Raw genomic sequence first — 21,159 nt, forward strand, 5'->3', positions numbered from 1 at the left:
CATGTCCTGAATCTTGTGGTACAGCAGTTTTTGAACTCGTACCCGGGAATGCAGGATGTGCTAAGGATGGCAAGAAGGGTGTGCAGTCACTTCAGGCGGTCGTACAGTGCCACTGCACGTTTGGCCGAAGTGCAGCGCGAGTTTCACCTGCCGGTACACCGCCTCATCTGTGACATGCCCACCCACTGGAACTCCACCATGGCTATGCTGCAGCGCCTGTACACGCAGCAGAGGGCCCTGAATGAATACCTATGCGAGTACGGCACCAGCACTGGCTCTGTGCGCCTGGGCTTCTTTTCACCACGGCAGTGGCTTTTGATTAAGGATGCATGCGCTGTCCTCTCGCCATTTGAGGAGGCCACAAGTAAGTCAGCCGGGACAGCGCATGCATCAGTGACACCCTACCGGTACTGTTTTTGTTGGAGCACACTCTGCGTGGCATTATGGACAGGGCACTGGAGGCAGAGCAGCAGGAGGAAGAGGAGGACTTCCTTGCCTCTCAAGGCCCCCTTTATCCTGAGAATCCTGACCCCATTATGCCTAGGTCCCAGAGGCCCGAGCAGGATCCAGGGGTGGAAGAGGAGGAGGAGGAGGACGATTCTGCGGGAACTTTTGCAGGGTTTGAGGATTAGGAGGAGGAAGACATGCGGCAATCTGCAAGGCCTAGTTTGACTCCCTCGGGACACTTTGGAGTAGTGCGTGGCTGGGAGGAGGAGGAGCCCGTTGAAGATAATGTCGTTATGAGTGACCCCGAGGAGTCAGCTTCTCAGGCCTTCGCTAATTTGCGACACATGGGAAACATCATGCTTCAGAGCCTGCGAAAGGACCCCAGAATCAAGGCCATTAAAGAGACTAACCACTATTGGTTGGCCACCCTACTTGACCCCCGGTACAAGTCTAAAGTCTCTGAGCTTTTCCCATCCACCCAGAGAGTCCACAGGATCAAATCCCTTGAGGACAGTCTCAAGAGGAATCTGGTGAACACGTTCCCTGACTCCCGTAGGGTGCAGGGGCAGGGACAACCTACCATGGATTCTACTGTTGGTTACGAGAGGAGCGTTGGAGAAGGCGTGCGGTTGACGGATGCCTTTCGGTCTTTTTTTAGTCCTCACCGCCCAGGCCTCTCAGCTGCCACATCGCATCGACAGCGTCTGCATCACATGGTGGACGATTACGTGAGGGCACAAAGTGACACAGAGGGCTTTTCATGTGACGATGCCGATCCACTGGCATACTGGGTCTTAAGATTAGACCACTGGCCAGAACTGGCCCAGTATGCCATGGAGTTGTTGGCCTGCCCTGCTTCCAGTGTCCTATCGGAACGGGCATTCAGCGCAGCAGGAGGATTAGTCACAGACCATCGAACGAGACTCTCCACCGACTCAGTCGACCGTTTGACATTCATTAAGATGAATCAGTCGTGGATATCAAGCTTTGATGCACCTGATGCAGACCTTGTAGACTAGGCTATCGTTGTGATGTGGCAGCTGAGCCTCAGTTTAAGCCTGGAGCATGGTGCCACCCTCAAACCCTCCTCTCATTCTCTTTACGTTCACAGAACCTCATTTTGGTTATAACAAAAACTACAATGTTTGCGCACCTGTTCCACAGGTGCACACCTTTACAATTTTTGGGCCTCCTTCAACACCAGCTCTTTGGGGTTAAGGTGGGGAGGCTATGCTAAACAAAAACTACCATGTTTGCGAACCTGTTCCACAGGTGCACACCTTTACAATTTTTGCGTCTCCTTCAAAGCCAGCTCTTTGGGGTTATGGTGGGGAGGCTCCGCCAACACCAAAACTACCATGTTTGCGCACCTGTTCCACATGTGCACACCTTCATAATTTTTACTCCTTCTTCAACACCAGCTCTTTGGGCTTACAGTGGTATGGCTCCGCCAACACCCAAACAACAATTTTTGCGCACCTGTCACACAGATGCATATCATTGTAATTTTTTCCTTACAAAGGCAATTATTGCCTTCATTACCAGCACTTTCATAGGGATATGGTGTCAAGGCATCGTCCGCACCACCAAATGCCCAATTTTTAAGCATCCTTTACTTCTATTCAAAGTCAAGAGACAACAGTATTCATCCAAAACATCTCTAATCTTGTTCACTCTGCACTACATTGTGGCCCCTACCCCTAACCCTCAATGTATCCGTGCATATATGTCTGTTTCTTGTAAAAATTCAAGTTAAAGTGCACCAAACACCATTTTACATGAAATAAAGTGCAATTACATACATCTTTGGACTTCTTGAAAACATTTGGTAATAATAGCCCCATTGTGGAAATACACCAGTTAATTATATGCACATTTAAAGAGACAGCACCTTTTTAAAAAAAAAAAACTCTAATCTTGTTCCCAGTGCACTGCATTATGTCCCCATCATACACATTGGCTGTGCCGTTGATTAGGAGCAAAAGAAAGGTGCGGTTAAGCAAAAAAGTCATTTTTGAAGGTTTGGTATGCTATAATTCTGGTTCTGGACATGCTACAGAGCTGAAACTTCACAGGTACACCCTTTAGACCCCCCAGACACTAAATCCAAAGAAATCTCTCTCTTTTTTTTTTTTTTTTTTTTAATTTTTTCAATAATTGGCTCTCTCAAAAACGACAATTTTTAAGCACTTTGTTTTGTGTGATTAATAGTCCCTGGGGCATGACCCAGAACCCTAGGCACTTTTTAGGGGCATTTATTGGGTTTTAGGGCTTCAAAATGATTAACGAAGTTCGGGTCCCATTGATTTCAATGGGGTTCTGAAATCCGAACCAAACTTTCGGGAAGTTCGGGTGTTCTGGTCGAACCGAACTTTTCAAAAGTTCGATCATCCCTATTTGGTACCAGTACTGAGCTAATTACAAAAGAAATTAACCGCGAAAGCATGCGCGTTATTGTGATCACAATTCTTATTGATGGTCATTGACCCATGGTCTGTTCAGACCCCTGGAAAAAAAATGTTGGTTTACTAGTTCCTACATATCCATTACATCACACAAACACACCCATTCATTGAGATTGAATGCAATACGTTATGGATAGGGAGTAGAGAAAAGAACCACACATTCGGAAATAAAACATGGAAAAAAACTTACATGTAATTTAACTATGGCATAAAAGAAAACAGACACAGCAAGTCTGTTTTGCCAAATTTTTAACCTTTCTGAAATAAAGAGAAACATAAAAAAAGAATAATACAATGAACTCCTAGTACCTAGCCTAGAATACATTACCTTTGTTAGGTGTGTGTGTTTTTAGGTATATATATATACAATATATACACATCTCTATACACCCCTGCTTTCTGGGTAAGTATTTTTTATGAATTCACTGAGCCTGTAAAATATAAACTTATAGATGAAAGTTAGTAATCTAGCCGTTTTCCATAAAACATACTGACATCAAACCGTACAACATTCTAGACCACCGAAATATAAGTTATATTCTTTGTTTCCCCATTCCTATTTGGGATCTTTCCACTGTGCAAATTCCTCCTTCCTTATCTTTCCAATTCAAGGATTCGATAAATGTTTTTTTTTTTTTTTTTTTTTAAAGTGTGGAATTCTCTGACAAAATCATCTCTTTCCACTTTTAGCTGTTGACTTTCATACCGCAAATATTCATTCTCAGCGTGCATAGTTGCGGAAGGAATGCCTGATCTGATCTTTTCATATTTAGTACTCCTAGGCCAGGTTCCCCAGCGTGGTGAATACACTTCAACTTCCCGCCTCTGGGTCCTATATTGATTGGGTGTCACTATCTTTTCACCAAGAGACAAACAAAATTTTGCAATGTGGCCAAATAATCCGCATGTGTAGCATTTTACCTTTTGTAATGTTTTAAATGGTCTCTTAACCACTGGTGTGGTTATAGACTGTGAATATTCAATGCCTACAACTGGATTGGCAACTTTTTCTGGCAGTGTACCAGATAATGGGGCCCTTTCATTAGAGCTCCCCCCTTCCACTGAGTTGCTCAGCCTAGCACAAGTTTCTGTCTAATGATTGAGATATTTTAGCATTCATAGCCATGCAAGCAGCATACATGCCTGCTATGGCTAGACTTTTGGGCTTTTTATTCTTTTTGGTGGTGTTTACTTGTTCTTCGAATAACTCCTGGACATAGTCCCAAGGAGAATCTTTAATTTTAGCATCACAGGCAAAATCATTACTCTTATGTTTAAGAGTATAAGTTGCTACAAGACTTTCTAAACTGGACATGGCCGCCATCACCCCTAGAAAGTATGCACAATTGGTAGGCTAAAAATAAAGTCACCTTTCCCCTGTACTATACAGTCACTTAGAGTAAAGGCAAGTAGGAGAAAGAAGAAGAAAAGAAAGAGAGAAGGAAGAAAAAAAATAAAAAATATTAGAAAGAAAAGAGAAAAATACCAATAAATAGATAGAAACCCAAACAAAGAAACGAAACAAGTTTGAAAACTTAAAATGTGACTCTATATTCTTGGAGACATACAGATAATGATCACAATAATCTATCGCCTCCCTTGTCTGAGTCTCCACCCGGAACACAATAGGTCACGTACAATAGAGCACGTAGCCAGCTACACACTAGGGAGTTCCCCAGAAACAAGCCTCTAGGTAGACAATAGAAGGGTAAACAGACCACAGTGATGAACAAAGCCTACCAAAACTTGTTGAACTTTTTCATCAACACCACCAAACACAAGACCAAGACACAAGACACCAGCTTATCAAGTTGATTTAATACGCTATTGGCTAATATATTATAAGCAACCACCAATGGCCGATGGTGTGAACCTCGGCCCCGCCCTACTTCCGGGTTGTAGGGCGTTCTACCATAGAGATTAGCAGTAGGAAAGGAAGTTATCTTGTAAACCTAGTCTGCTATTGGTTAATACACCGGAGCAACCACCAATGGCCGATGTTGCTAATCCCGGCCCCGCCCTGTGGGGTGATGGGCATGGGTATTTAAGGTTACCGCCAAGCTGCCGCAGTCACGCTCCCGGGGAAGAAGTGGAAATCACGAAACGCGTCGGGGCGTGACCAGGCGGTGTAACCAGGTTTCATAAGAGGAGTTTGGAATACCCAGAAGGCGCGGCGTCCACGGCGTGGAGTCTAGACATCATCTCCCGAAGGGCATCCCTCTCCTAATGGTGACTGTAATATGCGTTTGATGACATGCAAGAAATGTGAGTGTTCTACCTTATGTTTTATTTAATAAAGCCTTTAAAAACGGTATCATGCTATTGGGATTATGCTTTTTCTCTCCATATGCTGCTGAGCTTCTGTTGACTGTGCTGGTGTGATTCCCGGTGTGGATTCTCTGGACCAGTGACCATCATTATAAGCTTAAATGCTCAAACACAAAAGTGGGTTGAGCCACAGCATCTGGTGAGTGGGCATTTCTCCTCCCCCCCTGGAGCACGGTGGTGGTGGTGATCCCCTTGAGAAACACGTTTCTTTACGTAGTCATCCCAGGAGATAGATTGAAGGATTACGGACTGTTTATGACATCTCTCAGTCTTTCCCTGTTGCCTATGTGACATCTGTTGAACTATTGGACTTTGTGCGGTGTGCACATTATTTATGGCACTATCTTTTTGATGAGTTTGCGCTACTATATATATGTAGAGATATTGTGTAATATCTATCTAGTATATATCCATTCCAGCTTATCAAGTTTGTTTGTTATAACAAACACAAACAACAAAAAAATAATGATACAAAGATTAAAAACAAAAATAAAATAATAAAAAAAATTAAAACCGACTAAGACTTGTTGAAACTTGTCAACAAAGAACACAAGAGAAAGCCTGGATCAAGCTAGTCCTTTGTGTCTTGAAACCAAAATAGTTAAAAGACAAATAACAAAAACACCACAATATTAAAAAAAATTGAGAACCAAAAAAAAAATTAAAACCAAGAACACCGATTTGTTGAACTTTTTCCTCAACCAAAGAACACCAGAGGAAGCCTAAATCAAGCTAATCCTTTGTGTCTTCAAAACAAAAACCAAAATTTTCAAAATTGAAGAAAAAAACTTTTAAAACCAACCGATTTGTTGAACCTTCTTCAACAAAAGAACACCAGAGGAAGCCTGCAACAAGCTAATCCTTTGTGTCTTCAAAACAAAAACTAGAAATTGTGAGATTTTTCAAAACTCAACAATAAAAACGACACCCTTTCGGTGGTTTTCAAAACAAAATTTTCCCGTTAAAGATATATCCTCCCAATTACATTGACCGGTGTGTAAAAGTTAATCTGATATATTTAACCATAATTATGGGAATTTTTTTTCTTAAAAAAAACTCTGTGGTGTATCTTTTCTACTACCCACTAAAACAATTTTTCATTGTTTTTCCTAGATGAATTGTTGTGGCCTTCAGACTACCGGGAAACTGCCTCAGTTTAAACCCAGCTCTATAACCTTACACAAATCTTGGTATTTGCTGTATTAAAAATTTTCAGACTGATCAATGCTTCATGGTTGCCAATTATGTTACCAAAAATATATGAGAGTTAATTTATCTCAGACAATATTTGGGTTAATAATGAGAGTTCTATGACTGAATGGAAACTTTAACACAACAATTATTTATTTGTATAAGGTTTGCAAAGCCTACGTAATTTACAACAATCCAACTATTGTACATACTACAAAATGTAAAATATTCCTGGTTTAATTGAACAAATACTATGCATAGAGTATAGACTCCTATCCACCCACACTATGACCCTTCAAAGAGAATATACAATGTACCTTTATTCATTCATAATTACCCGTGGTGTGCTCTCTTGCTTTCCCATGCCAAACAGGAAGTCGCTCTATCTCGTCTTTCCTCATATAGACCCATCTCCCATAGCCTTGTATAGGGCAATACTCATTGGTTCAGCTATCATGCCCCATCACTTCCTCTGGGCGTATCTCGTTCAGGATAGGACCATTTCCCCCTCCCATAGTTACGCCTCTTTCTAACCACTCCTCTCTGTGTGGGGGGGGGGGTGCGTTTACTCCTCACTGTGGAGGAGCTCTGAAATGGCTACTTAAGATATGCAAGATGTGTCCTGGAAGCCTGTGGCCCCAGAAAGTCTAGCTTTGAAAGATGTAATCACAGGTTAATACTATCCGTAGTTGTTTATATGTAAACAGCAGTTCCCCCTGGTAGTTCAGGCCTGCATTTTAAATGGACTGGTTAAACAGGTTCCTTGAACTGAGTGCCAACTGGAAGTCACACAACTTCATATAAGTGACAATCATCTCTCAACTAAATGTAAAATCCAAAACTCAATATCTCATACATGTATATATTTACATAAATATTTACAATCTCTACAATGGAGATTTATACATAATCTCCTCATCATCACAACAAGGGAGATTAGTTCACATGGGTTTAACTGACAGCAAAGAACGTAGTATTTGATGGCTGGAGGTACATTAGGCATTCACACAGTATACACAAGTAAGTATCGGCCTCTATATGTCCCAAAAATTAGCTCATATGCGTTTACCTGACTGCTAAGAACGTAGTATTCTGTGGCTAAAGGTAAATTAGGCATTCACAGGATACAGAAGTAAGTGTCGGCCATAAAAGGCCCCAGAAATTAGCCCACATGGGTTTACCTGACACTTACCTTCAGCCACAGAATACTACGTTCTTAGCTGTCAGTTAAACCCATGTGGGCTAATTTTTGGGGCCTATACAGGCCAACCCTTACTTCTGTACCCTGTGAATGCCTAATGTACCTTCAGCCACCAAATACTACGTTCTTAGCTGTCAGGCTAATTTTTGGGGACTTTTATGGCCGACACTTATTTCTGTATCCTGTGAATGCCTAATGAACCTTCAGCCACAGAATACTAAATACATTCATTTTGACAAAAAAAAATTCAGACCATTGGAGACCAAGTGCAGTTATCTTGTCTAAAACCGGCTTTTTAAGACTCTAAAAGACAAAAATACAGTCATTTTGACGAAAAAAAGTTTGTCAGACCTTTGGTGACCAAATGCAGTTATCTTGACTAAAAAAGGCTTTTTAGACACCTGGAGACCAAAATAGAGTCATTTTGACCAAAATTTTTTTTAGGCCATTGGAGCCCAAATGGCTGGTTTTAGACAAATCTTGTCTAAAACCGGCTTTTTAAGGCTCTAAAAGACAAAAATACAGTCATTTTGACTAAATTTTTTTTCAGACCTTTGGTGACCAAATGCAGTTATTTTGACTAAAAGAGGCTTTTTAGACACTTGGAGAACAAAATAGAGTCATTTTGACCAAATAAATTTTTTCAGGCCATTGGAGCCCAAATGGCCGGTTTTAGACAAATCTTGTCTAAAACTGGCTTTTTAAGGCTCTAAAAGACAAAAATAAATTAATTTTGACTAATTTGTTTTCAGAACTTTGGTGACCAAATGCAGTTATTTATACTAAAAAAGGCTTTTTAGACACTTGGAGACCAAAATAGAGTAATTTTGACCAAAAAGATTTTTCAGGCCATTGGAGCCCAAATGTCTAAAATCTTGTCTAAAACCGGCTTTTAACCACTTTAACACTGCTCACATTGCTGCTACTGCAGCAATGTGGCTTGTTATTGTCCAGCGACGTAGACCTGTTTACAGTCACAGCGGGAGTCGGGCCAGGGGAGGAGCGGTGGCGATCGCCGCTGCTCTTCCCCGATCGTCAGGGAATCTAGTTTGGAGATCCGCCCGCTTGTGTAAACAATGCGGGCGGATCTCCTAAGTGACAAGAAGTGACAGATCGCAGTGTTCAGCATAGCTGAACATGCGATCTGTCCTTGTGTCACTCAGTCACCTCCCCCCCACACGTTAGTAAGCACCAGGCATACATTAACCCCTCCCTCTCCAATAAAATTAACCCCTTCCCTGTCAGTGTCATTTTTACAGTAACAATGCATATATATAGCACTGATTACTGCAGTAATGTCACTGGTACCCCCAAAAGTGTCAAAAATGTCAGTCAAGGGTCCGATCTGTCCGCCGCAATGTCGCAGTCCCGCAAACAAAATCGCAGATCAAAAAAACACCAAAAATGACAGAAATCTTTCCCTTAGTTAGTAAACGCAATAACTTTTGCGGCAACCAATCAAAACATGCTTATTGTGATTTTTTTTACCAAACATAGGTAGCAGAAAACAAATTGGCCAAAAATGTTAAAAAATTTTGATTTTTAAATTTTTTTGGGGGGAATTTCATATAAAAAAATGTTAAAAATATTGTTATTTTTTCAAAATAAACACTCTTTTTTTGTTTATAGCGCAAAAAGTAAAAATCGCACAGGTGATCAAATACCACCAAAAGAAAGCTCTGTTTGTGGTGGAAAAAAAGACGTAAATTTCGTTTGGGTACGGCGTTGCATGACCGCGCAATTGTCAGTTAAATTTGCACAGAGCCGAATCGCAAGAAGTGGCCTGGACGTAAGACAGCAAAATCCTCCAGTGGTAAAGTGGTTAAGGCTCTAAAAGACAAAAATACAGTCAATTTGACTAATTTTTTTTCAGATCTTTGCTGACCAAATGCAGTTATTTTGACTAAAAGAGGCTTTTTAGACACTTGGAGACCAAAATAGAGTCATTTTGACCAAAAAAAAATTTCAGGCCGTTGGAGACCAAATGCAATTATCTTGTCTAAACCTGGCTTTTTAAGGCTCTAAAAGACAAAAATATAGTCATTTTGACAAAAAAACATTTTCAGACCTTTGGTGACCAAATGCAGTTATTTTGACTAAAATAGGCTTTTTAGACACTTGGAGACCAAAATACAGTCATTTTGACCCAAAAGAATTTTCAGACCATTGGAGACAAAATGCAGTAATCTTGTCTAAAACCGGCTTTTTAAGACTCTAAAAGACAAAAATACAGTCATTTTGACTAAAATTAATTTTTTCGATCACCACTGCCACCCTCTACTCCTTTGAACTTGGCCATGGCAAGATGGCACCTCAGGAGAAACAAAAAGAAAGCCAACGAATAAAGGAAAAGCCAAAAGCCTACAGCACCTGGTATTCCCAGGCGGTCTCCCATCCAGGTTCTAACCAGGCCCGACCCTGGTTAGCTACCGAGATTAGACAAGATCGGGTGCGTTCAGGGTGATGTGGGCGTAGGCGATCACCACTGCCACCGTCGACCCCTTTGAACTTGGCCATGGCAAGATGGCACCTCAGGTTATTCGTTGGCTTTCTTTTTGTTTCTCCTGTGTGAATGCCTAATTTAACTCTAGCCATCAAATACTACGTTCTTTGCTGTCAGTTAAACCAATGTGAGCTATTTTTTAGGGCCTATACAGGCCGACACTTACTTCTGTATCCTGTGAAAGCCTAATGTACCTTCAGCCATCAAATACTACGTTCTGTGCTGTCAGTTAAACCCATGTGACTAATGTTTGGAGCACAAAAATTGATTCCAGATGATTGGTGCCTCAAATTGCCATCATCCCAAAAATTGAATACATAAAACTAACACTATACAGTGTTGATCTCCTCTGAGAAAGGGGGGGATTTTTAAGGCAATAATACATGAAAAAACAATATAAATAAAATATAAGAAATTTATTGGTTAAAAACAGCATTTCATATCATAAATACATAGATATACAAATTCCCTGGCCGAATGTGGAAAACCACAGCAGGCCATGGATCACAAAAACATGTGACATATATCTTATTGTACAGAAATAGGAATTTAAAAATGTAGAAATATGTAAGAAAGCAAGGCATATAGTACCTCTCCTACACCAGGGTGCAGCCCTAGGTGAAGGAGAGCATAAATCCAGCGCGTTTCGAAAGATTAAACGAACTTTTAGTTCCAGTCTTCGTCAGGGATATATATACTAGTCCCTTTATTCTCTTACCTAAAGAAAAAAAAAAACCCACAAACAAACACAGAAAAAATACATTAGAGGCATGAATAACGTAACCCATCCCGCACCTGAATCCAAGGTCATAGATGTAATAAATGAACGGAAGTGGGAACAATGTGTAAATATATATATATATATGTAAATACCCACCATTGCCTCCTCATGGCAACATAATGTTGTCCTTGCTGAAAGGATCCAAGCTTCAGCGAAAAGATAATGAACTACCACTATTATTCCAAAAGGAAAAGAAAAACCCGAATAGCTCACAAATAGTCCTGAACATGAGGCCTGGCACCCATCAAATGTCCCTCCAGTAGACTCACGGGGTACGTATCAACAAAAAGGTACCCCTTAACATATGGTGCCTAAAAAACAATAAGAGGTATGTATATTATTGGGAGCAGAAACAAATGCTGAAAAACAAATATATATAGTATATATATGGTAAAACATAAAGTGATACCTATAGCCCAAATAACCCAACTGCAGAAATTCCAGTGAGGGGTGGGGACATAACTGGAGGCATATGCCGAGCCAATAGACCCTAATGCCTAGCCAAAAGTAGAGTGAACCCCCCAAGAAGAAAGAAACGTGACCCAATTATTACTTACAGGCATCCAAAAAAAGATGATGTATGTCAAAATCCTGTAAAGGATATGGGTTCAGCCCACACAAGTCCCACTGGGATTGCAGAAAAGCCAACGGGTAGTAGATGTGCCAAAAACGGGTAGCTCCCAGATAGCTGGCTACCTCCTACAGCGTGGAGGAGCAAAAGAGTAAGGCGCCATGGTGAGCCTTGACGTCCTCTGTTAAAGAATGGCGTGGACATGCCCTCCTTACCTTCCCGCGGGTTCGCGCCACCCGGAGGTGGCTGCGTTCCCGCGTCTGGACCGGAAATGACATGCCCGGCGCACCGGAAGTGACGCGGTCGTCAACATCCGGTTACCAAAGGGAATGAGAATAGAGGGCTCAATCACCACCGACACATGATAGAGCGCCGCATGCGGCGGCAGAGATGATCTCCACCCCACAAAGCAGCATACTCAGGCCCCCAACTGGAATCCATCCAAGTATGGGGGCCCACATGTGACGGACCGGAAGAGCAAAAAAATGATGGAAGCCAGGCCACATAACACTGTAAGTCCTGTAAGGGCATAACAGTGTGTATGGAGGACAAGAAATATTCAAGGAAGAAAAAAAAGGGGAAATAAAAATATATGGCGAATATAAATAAGTGTGACTAATGTTTGGGGCCTATACAGGCCGACACTTACTTCTGTCTACTGTGAATGCCTAATGTACCACCAGCCATCAAATACACTATGTTTTTTGCTGTCAGTTAAACCCATGTGAGCTAATTTTTGGGGCCTATACAGTCCGACACGTACTTCTGTATACTGTGTGAATGCCTAATGTACCTCCAGCCACCAAATACTACGTTCTTAGTTGTCAGGTAAACTGATGTGGGCTAATTTTTGGGGCCTTTTATGGCCGACACTTACTTCTTTATCCTGTGAATGCCTAATGTACCTTCAGCCACAGAATACTACGTTCTTAGCTGTCAGGTAAACCCATTTGGGCTAATTTTTGGGGCCTTTTATGGCCGACACTTACTTCTTTATCCTGTAAATGCCTAATGTACCTTCAGCCACAAAATACTACGTTCTTAGCTGTCAGGTAAACCCATGTGGGCTATTTTTTGGGGCCTTTTATGGCCGACACTTACTTCTGTATCCAGTGAATGCCTAATGTACCTTCAGCCAAAGAATACTACGTTCTTAGCTGTCAGGTAAACCCATATGGGCTAATTTTTGGGGCCTTTTACGGCCGACACTTACTTCTGTATCCTGTGAATGAAAACATTTTTTATTCAAAATGACTGTATTTTTGTATTTTAGAGTCTTAAAAAGTGTAACGCTCCGGCGTTTGTTTAGTGAACTGGATTTGCAGCTGCAGAATTTCCACTCAGTAGTCATGCAGAGATGTGTTGAATCACCATATCCAACTCTCCAGACTCATCATTGTGGCCCAGCCTGCCTCAGCATGCAAATATACAGGCACTCAGATAAGATGTTCCTGGAGTGATAGGTTGTATACGATAGTATAGAGGTGATGTGCTGAAAGGACAGGCGTGAGTAGTGATAGCAATGATAGGCACTCAATAGTAATGTTCAGGAGTGTTAGCAGATGGTGATAGATAGTATGCAGATAGGTTAGCAATCATGTACATTTAACAGGTGGTAGGGGACAGCAGATGAAGTGTACAGGAATCGCTAACTCAGTGCAAGGATATAGATGGTAGTAGACTCAAGAGCTAGCAATCTATGTAACAGTGCAGATGATAGAAATAGTAATGCATAGATAGCAACAGTCTTTAGTATACAAGAGTAGATAGTGTAAGTTGATAGGAAGGAATCCCCTGCCGGGTACTTATCACTAATTGTATTTAGAGAGATGAGGGGTCCGGTAATGAGGAGAAGGATCGGTAGCGAGATACAGGATCCGTAGCGAGATACAGAAAATAGCTGGAGGCTTCGGCAGCGTCAGACAAGGCTGTGTAACAAGTGGTTTGCACGAACACCTTGTGAGTGAAAACCGGCGATTGAAATAGCCGCTCAGAGCGGCGCCTAGTGATGACGTCACGAGATTTAAAGGGACAGGTAGCTATATGCGGAAGAATTGGGCTGGAAGGGTACCGAAGGTACCAGAATCTTACAGTACCCCCTCCTTAAGGCCGGCTCCGGAAGGCCTATAGCACTGGTCTCTCCAGGTATTTGGAGTGGAACCTTCGTATAAGCCTGGGACCGTGAACGTCAGAAGTATCCAACCAGGTGTCGTCTTGGGTTCCATAGTTTTTCCATCATATGAGATATTGGAGTTTCCCTCTGTGGATACGAGAATCCAAAATCTCCTTAATCTCAAATTCTTCTCTGCCCTCAACTTGTACTGGAGGTGGAGGCGAGATGGTAGGTCTTATTCCTTGGTTGGGAACATGTGGTTTCAGTAGCGACACGTGAAAGATGGGGTGTATTTTAAGATCTGCCGGTAAGGTGAGTTGAACTGCAGCTTTCCCAATGAGCTTCTCAATTGGGAAAGGTCCTAGAAACAAAGGCCCAAGCTTTTTACTGGGGATCTTTAACCTTAAGTTTTTCGTAGATAGCCAAACGAGATCCCCAATAGCGTATTGAGGAGAAGGTCTTCTACGGAGGTCGTAGTACCTTTTTTGTTGGCTATGGGCATGTGAGATGGTGGTGTTAAGTAAACCCAGAGAGTCTTTTATTTGGGTAAGATAGTCAGAGGCTACTGGGTTACTTGATGGCAGGATGCGTGGTGGAAGAAGTGTGGGATGAAACCCATAGTTTAGGTAGAATGGACTTTGCTTAGTAGTACTGTGGGTTGCGTTATTGTAAGCAAATTCTGCCAGAGGGAGGAGGTCCACCCAATCATCCTGTAGGTATGAGGTGTAGCAACGCAAATATTGTTCAATGCACTGGTTGACTCTTTCAGTTTGTCCATTGGTCTGAGGGTGGTAGGGAGAAGTAAGTTTTCGCTCAATTCATAGTATATGACATAGAGCTTGCCAAAACTTGGAGATGAACTGTGAACCTCGGTCAGATAAAAGAGTCTTTGGAATACCATGTATCTTGAACACATGTTTCACTAGTAATTCCGCTGTTTCCTTAGATGAAGGTAGTCTGCGAATAGAAATGAAATGTGCCATCTTTGTCAGATGGTCCACTGACACTAGAATGGTAGTAAATCCTTTGGAAGGTGGTAATTCTACTATAAAGTCTAAGGACACAACTTCCCATGGAACTTTGGGTATTGGTAGACTGCAAAGTAGACCAGATGGTTTTGTAGTGTCAATTTTGGACCTTGCACAGATGTCACATGAGGAAACAAATTTTTGTACAGACGTCTTCATATCAGGCCACCAAAATTGCCTGGTGAGCAAATTGAATGTCTTGGTCATACCCATATGTCCTGCCATGGGTACGTCATGTGACAATTCCAAGATCTTGGTACGCATACCAGGAGGTATGTAGAGTTTGTCGTTAAAGTAGAGGAAGCCTTCTGCATCAGCACTTAGTTGTGGTGGTGGTGAATCCAGTCCTATACTGTGCAGAATCTCTTCCTTCAAGGAACGAACAACACCAATATTACGGTCATGGGGTATTATAGGAAGAAAAGGGATTTCGGCGCAGTTATCTTCGGTTAGCCGTGATAGCGTATCCGCTTTTTTGTTTTTGTCTGCAGGCATGTAGGTCACTAGGAAGTTGAATCTTAGGAAGAATAATGACCAACGTACCTGCCGGTGGGAAAGAGTCTTGTTGGTCTGAAGGTATTGGAGATTCTTATGATCTGTATATATGAGTATTGGCAATCGAGTACCTTCAAGTAAATGTCGCCAATTTTCTAGTGCCAATTTTATGGCAAGCAACTCTTTTTCACCCACTGGGTAATTCACCTCTGGGCTACTTAGTGATTTAGAGAAAAAAGCAACTGGGTGGAGTGGTGAAGTATTCGTTGGTCATTGGGAAAGAACTGCTCCTACAGCCATATTTGACGCATCTACCTCCAGGATGTATTGAAGGGATGGGTCTGGATGGCGTAGTATGGGAGCAGAAGTGAAGCTGGATTTTAACAAGCGGAAAGCTTTATTTGCTGCTTCAGACCATTTGAATGGTTTCTTTACACTTGTAAGTTGTGTGAGTGGTCTCACAATAGAAGAGAAGTTCTTGATGAACTTCCTATAGAAGTTTGAAAATCCAAGGAATCGTTGTAATGCCTTACGAGTTGTTGGTACAGGCCAATCCAGTATACATGATATCTTGCTCATATCCATCTTGATACCGTTCTTAGATATGATGTATCCTAGGAATAGTACCTCTTCCTTATGAAATAGGCATTTTTTTAATTTTACGTATAAGTTGTGTGCGAGTAATCTGGATAGCACAAGTCTTACATGTCTTACATGTTCGGACAAGGACTGAGAATAAATGAGTATATCATCCAGATATACCACAACACAAACATCAAGTAAGTCTCTGAAGATGTCATTTATGAATCGTTGAAATGCTGCGGGAGCATTACACAACCCAAAAGGCATCACTAGATATTCGAATAATCCGTATCTGGTTCTGAATGCCATCTTCCACTCATCCCCATTACGGATTCGGATAAGGTTGTATGCCCCTTTTAGGTCCAATTTTGAAAAGCAGGTAGCTCCGCGCACTTGTTCAATGAGTTCGGGAATGAGAGGTAAAGGATAGCGATCCTTTATCGTAATGGTATTTAATTGCCTATAGTCAATAATAGGCCTGAGACTTAAATCCTTATTGCGGACAAAGAAAAGTCCTGCAGCTGTGGAAGAAGTAGAGGGTCTAATAAACCCTTTCGCTAAATTCTCATCCAAGTATTCCTTGAGATGAGAAAGTTCATCCTGAGAAAGAGGATAAACATGACCGAAAGGTAGTTTACTATTAGGGAGTAGATCAATAGAACAATCGTAGTCCCTATGGGGGAGGCAATACTTGAGCATTTTTCTCAAGGAAGACTTCTGATAGATCCTGATAACATGGTGGTGGTGAAATTTCATCTGACACCATGGACAGGATTTTTTTATATGATTGAAGGTTACACGTGGTCTCGCAGTAGTGAGAGGGGAAGGTTAAAGTCCGTGTTTTCCAATCAATGATTGGTTGATGTATGTGTAACCAGGGAAGTCCCAAAATAATGGGAAAATGGGGTGAAGGTAATACATCAAAAGTGGTGGTCTCAGCATGAGACTCGTTAGCAGTAGCAAGGAGTGCTTGTGTCTGATTGGTAATTGGACCAGAAGATAACGGAATACCGTTAATAAAACTAACAGAGACAGGTTTAGATTTTGAAATAATAGGTATTTTATTTAAAGCAACAAAACTAGTGTCAATGTAGTTCCCACAAGATCCTGTGTCGATCATAGCCTTGGTGGTGATCCTATTATGGTCCCACTGTAAGGTCAAATGAATAAAAAGATAGGGATTAGAAAAAGAAGTCATTAATCCCCCCAGCAAGACATGTGAAAACTCACCCTCTTTTTTGCGGACAAGGGGACAGACGCTTATCAAATGATCCGGGGAGGCGCAGTACATGCAGAGATTTTCAGATCTTCTCCTGGCTCATTCAGTAGACGATAATGGTGGGCGTATGGTTCCTACCTCCATAGGAGTAGGGTCAACGGGCGAAACCCGAGAAGGATTGGATAATGGTACTCCCATTTTCTCAGCCTTTCTTTCTCGCAGTCGCCTGTCAATATTGATGCTGAGTTGTATTAAGGCATCCAAAGTGCCAGGTAAATCCGCTCGGGCGAGCTTGTCTTTAACGGCTTCTGATAACCCGAGTCTGAACTGGGTTCGCAAAGATGCATCATTCCACCCTGAATCAAGGGTCCATCTTTTGAACTCTGCTACGAAGTCTTCAACAGGTCTCCTTCCTTGTTTTAAAGCCCTCAATCGGCTGTCAGCAGTACTCTGCCTATTTGGGTCTTCATATAGGCTAGCGAGTTCTGCTAAAAATAAAGGATAGGAGTTAAGAAGAGGGTCATTTTTCTCAAAGAGAGAGTCTGCCCAAGCCCGTGGATCACCGGACAAATATGAGATAGTGGTGCAGACTTTAATTTGGTCTGTAGTGTAAGTACGAGGTTTTAGATTAAAAAGCAATTGACATGCGTTTTTAAATTCAGGAAATTTCTTTCGATCACCTGTAAACGCTAGAGGAGGGTTTATTTTGGGCTCACGAGGTTGAGCAGCAGTGAGCTGTGAAATACGAGCTACCTGCTGTCTCAAAGTCTGATTTTCATTTTTCACTTCGATAAGGGAAAGGATTAGTGCATCTACCTTTTGTGTTAGTTGTAACACATGAGTGGCTAATTCTGCTGAATCCATTTTTTTTTTCCTGGTTCGTGCAATCTGTAACGCTCCGGCGTTTGTTTAGTGAACTGGATTTGCAGCTGCAGAATTTCCACTCAGTAGTCGTGCAGAGATGTGTTGAATCACCATATCCAACTCTCCAGACTCATCATTGTGGCCCAGCCTGCCTCAGCATGCAAATATACAGGCACTCAGATAAGATGTTCCTGGAGTGATAGGTTGTATACGATAGTATAGAGGTGATGTGCTGAAAGGACAGGCGTGAGTAGGGATAGCAATGATAGGCACTCAATAGTAATGTTCAGGAGTGTTAGCAGATGGTGATAGATAGTATGCAGATAGGTTAGCAATCATGTACATTTAACAGGTGGTAGGGGACAGCAGGAATCGCTAACTCAGTGCAAGGATATAGATGGTAGTAGACTCAAGAGCTAGCAATCTATGTAACAGTGCAGATGATAGAAATAGTAATGCATAGATAGCAACAGTCTTTAGTATACAAGAGTAGATAGTGTAAGTTGATAGGAAGGAATCCCCTGCCGGGTACTTATCACTAGTTGGTTTTAGAGAGATGAGGGGTCCGGTAATGAGCAGAAGGATCGGTAGCGAGATACAGGATCCGTAGCGAGACACAGAAAATAGCTGGAGGCTTCGGCAGCGTCAGACAAGGCTGTGTAACAAGCGGTTTGCACGAACACCTTTTGAGTGAACACCGGCGATTGAAATAGCCGCTCAGAGCGGCGCCTAGTGATGACGTCACGAGATTTAAAGGGACAGGTAGCTATATGCGGAAGAATTGGGCTGGAAGGGTACCGAAGGTACCAGAATCTTACAAAAAGCCGGTTTTAGTCAAGATAGCTGCATTTTGCTCTCCAATGGCCTGAAAATGTTTTTGGTCGAAATGACTCTATTTTGATCTCCAAGTGTCTTAAAAGCCTTTTTTAGTCAAAATAACTGCATTTGATCACCAAAGGTCTGAGAAACAATTTTAGTCAAAATGACTGTATTTTTGTCTTTTAGAGCCTTAAAAAGTTGGGTTTAGACAAGAATTGTCTAAAATCGGCCATTTGGGCTCCAGTGGCCTGAAAAATGTTTTGGTCAAAATGACTCTATTTTGGTCTCCAAGTGTCTAAAAAGCCTTTTTTTAGTCAAACTGCATTTGGTCACCAAACTTCTGAAAAAAAAATTTAGTCAAAATGACTACATTTATGTTTTGTAGAGCCTTAAAAAGCCGGTTTTAGACAAGATTTTAGACATTTGGCTCCAATGGCCTGAAAAGATTTTTTTGGTTAAAATGACTCTATTTTATTTTTTCTAAGTGTCTAAAAAGCCTTTTTAGTCAGAATAACTGCATTTGATCACCAAAGGTCTGAATTTTTTTTTTGTCAAAATTACTGTATTTTTTGTCTTTTAGAGCCTTAACCACTTTAATACAGGGCACTTTCCTCCCTTCCTGCCCAGGCCAATTTTCCCCTTTTAGCGCTGTTGCATTTTGAATGATAATTGCACGGTCATGCAACACTGTACCTACACCAAATTTATGTCATTTTCCCCCCACAAATAGAGCTTTCTTTTGGTGGTATTTGATCACCTCTGGGTTTTTTCCTTTTTGCTAAACAAATAAAAAAAGCCCGAAAAGTTTGAAAAAAACGTTTTTTTTGTTTATGTTATATAATTTTGTAAATAAATACGTTTTTTCCTGCACTGATGAGCACTGATGAGACTGCACTGACAGGCACTGATGAGGAGGCACTGATATGTGGCACTGATAGGTAGCACAGATATGCAGCATTGGTGGGCACTGATAGGCACTGATAGGCAGCATTGATGGGCACTGATAGGTGGCACTGATGGGCACTGATAGGTGGCACTGATGGGCACTAATGGGTGGCACTGGTGGGCACTGATGGGCAGCATTGATGGGCACTGATAGGTGGCACTGATGGGCACTGATAGGTGGCACTGATGGGCACTAATGGGCGGCACTGGTGGGCACTGATGGGCAGCACTGATGGGCACTGATGGGTGGCACTGATGGGCACTAATGGGCACTGACAGGCAGCACTGGTGGGCAATAATGGGCACTGGTGTGCAACACTGAAAGATGGCAATGATGGGCAGCACTGATAGGGAGGGCACTGGCGGGCAGCACTGATGGGGACGGCAATGGGGGGCTCCCTGAGCCTTGATTGCCATCCCTGGTGGCCATAGTGGGCATCCCTGGGGTCATAGGTGGGCATCCCTGGGGTCATAGTGGGCATCCCTGGTGGTTCTAGTGGCATCCCCCCCGAGGGTCTTCACTGGTAATCAATGATCTGATTACCAGTGCCGACCCCCCCGTCAAGGGAGCTGCCGATCGGCGCTCCTTTACTCGTGCCTGTCAGGCACGAACTAAGGAAAGCTGATCAACGGCTGTTCCTGTTTACTATGTGACCAGCCGTGATTGGACATTGCTGATCACATGGTAAAGAGCTACGTCAGTAGTCTCTTTACCGAGATCAGAGATGCAGAGTGTCAGGCTGACACCTCGTATCACCGATCGCCGCTCTACGCACTCCCGGGGGGCGCGCAGAGCTGTATTATCCTGCCACCGTCATATGATGTCCGGTCAGGATAATACAACCACATTCCCGCCGTCATTCTGTTATAGGGTGGGCGGGAAGTGGTTAAAAAGCCGGTTTTAGACAAGATAACTGCATTTGGGCTCCAATGGCCTGGAAAAATTTTTGTTGGTCAAAATGACTCTATTTTGGTCTCCAAGTGTCTAAAAAGCCTTTTTTAGTCAAAATAACTGCATTTGGTCACCAAAGGTCTGAAAAAAAGTTTGTCAAAATTACTGTATTTTTGTCTTTTAGAGCCTTAAAAAGCCGGTTTTAGACAAGAAAACTTTATTTGGGCTCCAATGGCCTGAAATTTTTTTTTGGTCAAATGAATCTATTTTGGTCTCCAAGTGTCTAAAAAGCCTTTTTTAGTCACAATAACGGCAAAGGTCTGAAAAAAAATTTAGTCAAAATGACGGTATTTTTGTCTTTTAGAGCCTTAAAAAGCCGGTTTTAGACACGATTTGTCTAAAATTGGCCATTAGGGCTCCAATGGCCTGAAAATATTTCTTTGGTCAAAATGACTCTATTTTGGTCTCCAAGTGTCTAAAAAGCCTTTTTTAGTCAAAATAACTGCATTTGGTCACCAAAGGTCTGATAAAATTTTTTAGTCAAAATGACTGTATTTTTGTCTTTTAGAGCCTTAAAAAGCCGGTTTTAGACAAGATTTGTCTAAAACCGTCCATTTGGGCTCCAATGGCATTTGGTCTCCAACGTTCTGCAAAAAAAGTCAAAATGACTGTATTTTTGTCTTTTAGAGCCTTAAAAAGCCGGTTTTAGACAAGA

Source organism: Pelophylax lessonae (genome assembly GCF_965119305.1).
Source record: "Pelophylax lessonae genome assembly, chromosome: 7".
Lineage (NCBI taxonomy): Eukaryota > Metazoa > Chordata > Amphibia > Anura > Ranidae > Pelophylax > Pelophylax lessonae.